Consider the following 7,667-nt stretch of genomic DNA (forward strand, 5'->3'; position numbering starts at 1 on the left):
CCCCCCTGCAATGTGTGTCCATTATTAGCAGTCTCTTTTGTTCAGGATATTAGGAACAATTTCACCGGATGCGTGTACACAGCCTGCGACAGGAGAATGAATACCAATCTCTGCACCTCCGGATATTAGGAACCATATCACACAATAGGTGTATACCTTTTGGGAGATTTGGGGTAATGTCCTCCTGTGTTTCCCTGAATATTTGCAGACACATCACAGGGTGGCTGTGCACCTACTATTCTCTCAGCAGGAACATCATACTTTACCTACTGGAAATTAGGAGCAATATCACAGACTGGGTGTCAAGCCACTGTCATATTGGAAGTAGTATCACGCTCTTCCCCACAAGTTATGAGGAACAATATCACAGGGGGGTGTGCACCTTCTCCAGTAGTGGGAGTAGTATCATCATCTCTTCCTGTAGATGACAGGAACAATATCACAGGGTGGGTGTACACCACGTGTGTTTTTGGAAGCAATGTCATTCTCTCTTCTTCTAGGTTTTACGATTCATATCACAGGCGGGGTGTACACCCCGTGTTATATTGGATGGAATCTCATCCTCTTTCAACATATATCTTTAGAACAATATCCCATGGGGGCTGTCCATCCCTTCAGTATTGGTACTAATACCATCTTCTCCTTTCCTGGATATAAGAAACAATATCACAGGAGGGGTGTACACCCCTTGCAATATTGGTAGTAATATCACCTCTCCCCTGTGGCTATTAAGGACAAAATCCCAGCTGATAGTACACCCAATATCCCAGAAGGTGCACACACACCTGTGATATAGTTCCTAATATCCAGCGGGAAAGCGGCTGATTTTACTTTCGAGATCGCAGTGGGTGTACACCGCCCCCAACCCCGGGGTATGGTTCCTAATATCCAGGCGGGAAGAAGATGACATGGCTGACACTATCGAAGGGGGTGGACAGCTCTTCAGTGATATGGTTCCTCTTATCCAGGGAGTGAATGGATGATATTACTCCCAATAAAGTAGGAACAGTACAGCCACCCTGGGATTTTGTGGCACACACGGAGCAGGGGCGTGAGAAGGTCCCGAGTCACCGCAACTGCTCATCCAATGCCCCCCGGCCCAGCCGAACACTGGACTCTGTGCTGGGTGCATGGCTGAGCCTAACATCCTTGCTCCCAGTCTGAGGGACCTGGGACTGAACACTGACCACAAAGGTGGCCCGGGCTGTGGCAGAGGGAAGCCCAGGAGCCTGTGGGGGCCCAGGAGGCCCCTGACTCAGCTGGGGGTAGGAGGCAAGGGCTTCCTGAAGGGGTGGGGGCTTCCCAACTACACAGGAAGCAGCCAGCAAAAGCATATGTCTCTGCGTGTGCCTGTGCGTGTGCGTGTTTGTGTGCCTGTGTGTGCCTGTGTGTGTGCGTGCGCCTGTGTTTGTGGGCCTGACTGTGCGTGTGCCTGTGTGTGTGCGTGCGCCTGACTGTGCGTGTGCCTGTGTGCGCGTGTGCCTGTGTGTGCGCGCCTGTATGTGCGTGTGCCTGTGTCTGTGTGCATTTGCGTGTGCATTTCCATGTGCCTGTAGTGTGTGCAGCAGCTAGTGAGTGGCAGGCTGAGCCAGGACACACCTAATCCACCCTATTCCAGGGCTCACTCTCACGTGTAGACTAAAGGGGACCTCATTTTAGAGGCAATCGGCAAGGATGCCCATTTACCCTGCCTCTGCCAGCCTTCCAGGCCCCATCCAGCCCAGCTTTCTCTCCCACTCCTCTGGGCCCCGGGTCCAGAGCCTCCTATACAAGGAGGAGGGTGTGGCCTTGGAAAGACAGCCGCCCTTGGGGAATTCCGAGGGGGCCTCCCTGTGGGAAGCTGGCCTGGGCTGACAGCACCGTCACGAGGAGGCCCAGAGGGCTGTGCTCGAGAAGGAGGTGAAGGAGGCCTCTGCCCCTCGACCCCAACCATGGACTTTGGCCTCTCAGATACTACTTGGCCATTTCCTTCCTCCTGGGCAGGCGGAGTGGGCGGCAGGCTTGACCAAGAGAGATAAAGGGCCACTTCTGGGAGGCCCGTCCCTTGGTCCCAGGCGAGCCCCTGAGCGGTGAGCAGCGTCCCTCTGGGCCTGACACCTGGCAGCTCCCTGTCTGGCTGGGACTTGGGAGGCCACAGGGACTGCTTCTGACCACCAGGTGTCGCCAGCACTGGGTGGGGGCCTCCCGGGCAGCTCCAGGCCTGTGGTGAGGGATACGGGGCGGGGTCTTAGGGCTGCCCCAGCTCCTCATGTTGTTCTAAGGCCCCCAAGATCTCCGTCCCTGGACTGGAGCGCCCTGGCCCCTCAGCCCATAAGGAGCACTGACACGGTGCCGGTGCGATGCGGAGGAGGAGCTGGTGCCTGCTGGGCAGAGGGTGGAGACACCCCAGGTCTGTCCCAGCTCTCCACCCCTGCAGGGATGGGGGCAGAGGGAGCACAGCACCTCCCCTCGAGACAGACCTGACCCAGCAAGGTGTCAGCCTGGCTGGCCGGGGCCCCGCCCCACTGCACCTGCCGTAAGCTGGGGTTCCCTTGTCTGTGAACCCAATGGTAAGACACCGGTCCCACCCCACCCTTCATGGGTGATGTGAAGATTCCAGGTGTCTCGGGACTCCAGGAAGGAGTTGCTCAGTGCAGGCTGGCACCCTGGGCAGGCTTCCTACAGTAGGCACCGGGATTTTTGTTGGATCTTGCATCGTGGATTCAATGTGAGGATGATGCCGTCCTCCAAAATGTCCTTCTCCCGACCCTGTTTTCTTCGTTAAATGTAACTTGACACTTGACTGCCAAGACTCAGTTTGGTGTCACCTCCTCCAGGAGGGTCCCCCTGACTACAATCCCCCTTCTTTACCCAGAAGCCACCATTGCCCGCTCATGTGTCAGCCTCCCTGCTTGAGACTGAGTTCTTGAGGGTGGGGCCTGGCCAGCTTGGGAGCTGGGTTGTACCTGCTAACCTTGCCGGCTCCTCTAGCTGGGTGCAGAGCTCCAGGGAAGCCACTGGGTCATTCCTAAGGAAGGCTGGAACCCAGACCCCAGGGGTCTGGGTGGAGATCCCACTCCAAGGGGCCCGGAAACACCCAGAGCCCTGCCCCTCCCCACTCACCTTCAGCCCTGTCCCTCCCCACCAACCTTCAGGTCGTAGACGATGATGTCACCAAGCACCAGGTACACCTTCAGGTAGTAGAGGGTCTCTTCGTCGAACTCCAGCGGCGAGTTGCAGAGCTACAGGACCTTGAGGTAGAAGTGCTCCGCCAGCTTGCCATGGGCCAGTCGGTGGTGCAGGGCGGCCAGCCGGTAGTAGGCCACGCGCTCTTTCAGCCTGTCCCCTGGGGTGTAGGCCAAAGGGGCAGGTGTGAGGACGTGGCTCCCTGGGGCAGTCAGGCACAGGCCCCTCAGGAGCAGGTATACAGACCCCGGGCAGCACCTGGCTTGCCTCCAGGCACCTGCGGTCACCTGGGCAGCTCTGGCCAGTCCCTTCTGAGTTCCCAGACTCATTTTCCCATCTGTAAAGCAGAACTAATAAGGCCTGCCCCTGTCTACTGTGAGGCTTTGGCAAAGTCGGGCTTGGATGGCCCAGCTCTGTGCCTACACATAGCCACCTGCCTTTGCTCACTGGTTTTAACCAGGGGAGCCCAAAACCCATGCAGTCCAGGTGCTCCCGGGCACCCCGGCTCCATGCAACCCACAGACGTGACATCCGACTCCTCCTGGGTGTGTCACGATCAGAGCCCCTTACCTTGGGGAGTCACTGCGTGCCTGAGCTCCAGGTCCCCCCACAGTTGCGCAAACCCAGCTAGGCTGTCTCTGATGTCCTCCCCTTTGCAGGGCGAGTGCCGTGGAGCCTGCATTCAATGCATTCCCACACAGCTGCACACCTACTGTGTACTGGGCCCCAGGGCACAAGGCGCTGGCACATGCGGCCTGCCCAGGGTTTCCTGTCTCCGGAGGAGGACAGACGACCCTGGCACAGCACCGGGGATGCCCGGCCTTAAAGGGCAGGCTGCTGGAAGGGGAACTGGGATTTCATCAGCCAGAGAGTTGTGTGGTTGATGAGGGTGGGAGGGGCACAAGACAAAGGGAATGTGCCACTCAGCCTGGCACATACAGGGACCGCGATGCCTGGCATGTCTGGAAGGCAGAGGGCACACTGGGCGGCCCTTGTGATCAGCAGCGGGAAGAGACAGAGGAAGCAGAGCTCAGCCAGGCAGGGAGCGCTGCGCTACATGAGAGACCTCGGGCTGTGCCCCACCGCCAGACAGGGAAGCCAGCTGGGCAGATCTGCCTGCCTGGACAGGAGACCGGGAAAATCCAGCAGCTGTTTCAGCTCCTGCCCTGCAGACATGGAGGCTCGGCTCTGGCAAAATGTGGGTCCTGGCAGGGCGGGGGCTCAGGGGACTTACCCAGAGTGATGCTGAGTGCTAGGGCCATGTGGGCAACCTCCAAGCCCTCTTGGGGCTCCTCCAGCATGGCCAGCATTGCCACCAGCTTGTTGCACAGCTGCAGCTGCGGCTCGGCCTTGCGGTTGCCCGTAGTCACTGCCAGGGGCAGGGCCCGGTCCTACCACACAGGCAGGTGGGGTCAGGCTTCCCGCAGCACCCACCTTGCCCAGCGCCCTCCTCAGAGCGCAAACATGTGCTTGGAGCTTCCCACGCCCCAGTGACCCCTGCACCTCCACAGAGCTCTGTGCTCTGGGATAACGCATGGTTCAGACACCCAAGTTGGGGGCTGAAGAGTCATCTGAGGCCCATCCAGCTACACCTGGCAGCCTCAGACCAGCCTCTCCCACCGGGGCACCGGGTTCTGACTGGGGGGAGCCAGCACTCTTCTCTGCTCTAAAAATACCACATTTGTCTGTGCCCAGAGCTGAGCCACACCGTGATCTCAGAGGAAGGGAGAAGCCGTCCCCGTTTCGGGGTGCAGGCAGAACTGGTCCCTGGCCCTGGGTCTCCCACTGACATGCTGTGTGTCCTTTGACATGTCCCTGTGCCTCTCTGAGCCTCAGTGTCCTCATCTGGAAGATGGGGACAGGAATTCCCGCTCATGGTTGCTTGAGACCATCAGGTGCAAAGGGTAGAGCTACTGTCATGTCCAGACCCACGTGTTTGTCCCGGGCAGGGGCACTGTCAATATCATTCCCGGTGAGACCACTGGGAAACTAAGCATGTGCATGGGTGGCCCTGCCTCCAGGTGGGAGGCCTCTGCCCTGCCACACCTGTGCCTCAGCCCTCCAGGTTCCCCCTGCCCCTGAGGCCCAACCACATCAGCCCAGAGGCCAGCTCACCTGGTAGAAGGACACGGATTTCTCCCGCTCCCAGGCCCCATTGAAGAAGATGTCTCCAGCTGCCTCAAACGGCTCCACACCAGGTTGGAGTCGCCTGTGTACAGGACCACATTCTGTGCCACCTGAAAGGAGGCAGAAGTTCCCTCAAGACCCACACCTGGTGAGGTGGCCACACCCACCTTCGCCAGCCTCCTTCCTCTCACACACTGCAGGTACACCTGAGCATTTTTCAGACCTGTGCATTAGGGCTGCCCCAACACTGGCATGAGGACAATGAACTGATGTACCTGAGTGCCAGGAGGTGACTAAGTAGCTGCAGCCCAGGAGCCGGTCACCTGTGAATCCTACCACCAGGGCTAGCCCTAGCCCACCCCCCCTGTACTCAAACAGTCTCCGTGGCCCCCAGATTGCTGGGAACCCATCCCCTGGTTCCTTTCTGCTTTGCCACATCCCTGCCGCAGCTCAGGGCTGCACATCAACAGTGTGTGTGGGTGGGCCTGGTCCCCTCTTGGCCATGAGCTCTTGATCCTTCTCCTCAGCTCAAGGAGGTATACAGCAGGTGCTCAATAATGAAAGCTTCACCAGGCTCGTGGGCTTCACAATTTGTTCCAGATCACATTGTGTTTGGGAAAGCCTCTGAAAACAGCCGCTATGATAGATTCATTTTGTAAGGAGATGTGCCACGTGTCGCTTGGAGCAAGTTCTCCTGTGTGTTAACTGAGTGGTGCCATTATTTGAGCATGTGCTGTATACCAGCAGGTGCTAGGCACTGTGAGGGGCCCCACCTCTGCCCTCAGGGAGAAGATGCTGGCCACTGGGGGAGGATGTGAGGGAACCAGTTGGAGGGAGGGAAAAGGCACGCAACAGGTGCTCAGCAGTGGCTTAGGAATGAGTAGATGGATGGATGAATGGATGAGCAGATGTATAGACACATGGATGGATGGATGGGTGTGTGGATAGATGAATGCTTGGATGGATGGATGGATGGATGGATGGATGGATGGATGGATGGATGGACAGATGGATGGATGGACAGATGAATGAGTGGATGGATGGGTGGATGGATGGGTGGGTGGGTGGTTGGAATGATGTGTGTATGTCTGTATGTATGTATGGGTGAGTAGATAATGTATGGATGGGTGGAGGGTAGATGATGTATGTACATATGGATGAATAGATGGTGGATAGATGAATGTATGGATAAACAAATGGACACGCAGATGAATGGAGGGATGGATTAATAGATAGATTGGTGGCTGGATAGATGAATGATGCATGGATGGACGAATAGGTGAGTGGATGGATGGGTGAAAGGATGGATGATGGAAGGATGGATGGATGGAAGAATAGATGGGTGGATGGATGATGGATGGATGGAAGGATGAACAGGTGAATGGATGGATGATGGAAGGATGGATGGATGATGGATGGATAGATGAATGGATAAATGGATGGATGGATGGAAGGAGGAACAGGTGAATGGATGATGGAAGGATGAATGGATGGATTGATGGAAGAACAGGTGAATGGATGGATAGACGGGTGAATGGATGGATGATAAAAGGATGTATGAATGATGGATGAATGAATGGACAGATGGATGGATGGATGGATGATCTGATGAATGGATGGATGATGGAAGGATGGATGGATGGATGAATGGATAAATGGATAGATGGATGAATGATGGATGGAAGGATGAACAGGAGGTGAGTGGATGGATGATGGATGATGGAAGGATGGATGGATGATGGAAGGATGGATAGATGATGGAAGGATGGATGGATATATGGATGAATGGATACACGGATAAATGGATGGAAGGATGAATGATGGATGGAATGAAGGAAGGATGACCAGGTGAATGGATGGATGATGGATGGATGGGTGATGGACGGATGGATGAATGGATAAATGGATGGATGGATGGATGATGCGTGGATGGATAAGTGGATGGATGGATAGATGGATGGATGGAAGGATGAACTGATGAATGGATGGATGATGGAAGGATGGATGGATGGATGAATGGATAAATGGATGGATGGATGAATGATGGATGGATGAAAGGATGAACAGGAGGTGAGTGGATGGATGATGGAAGAATGGATGGATGATAGATGGATGGATATATGGATGACTGGATAAATAGATGAATGGATGAATGACGGATGGATGGAAGGATGAACAGGTGAATGGATAGATGATGGAAGAATGGTCGGATGAATGGACAGACGAACAGGTGGATGGATGGTGGCTGAATGGATGGATGATAAAAGAATGGATGAATGATGAATGGACGAATGGGTGGATGGATGGACGGATGGATGGATGGATGGTTGGATGATGGATGGATGGAAGGATGAACAGGAGGTGAGTGGATGGAT

General features: G+C 55.5%; 1 long non-coding RNA gene across 2 annotated transcripts in view; it reads right to left on the bottom strand.

Moving 5' to 3' along the window:
• Positions 1-7,667, bottom strand: part of LOC113222576 — a 24,907-nt gene continuing 17,240 nt past the window's right edge. The window contains exons 2-4 of one of the 2 annotated variants that reach the window (XR_003308462.1): positions 5,281-5,402; positions 3,129-3,325; positions 1-83 (exon numbers count right to left, since the gene is read on the bottom strand). This is a non-coding gene — a long non-coding RNA (uncharacterized LOC113222576). Of the gene's footprint in view, positions 84-1,469; positions 2,201-3,128; positions 3,326-5,280; positions 5,403-7,667 lie in introns of those variants that run through there. The other variant, XR_003308463.1, reaches the window with a different exon arrangement.

The sequence above is a fragment of the Piliocolobus tephrosceles genome, unplaced genomic scaffold, assembly GCF_002776525.5.
Source record: "Piliocolobus tephrosceles isolate RC106 unplaced genomic scaffold, ASM277652v3 unscaffolded_32050, whole genome shotgun sequence".
Lineage (NCBI taxonomy): Eukaryota > Metazoa > Chordata > Mammalia > Primates > Cercopithecidae > Piliocolobus > Piliocolobus tephrosceles.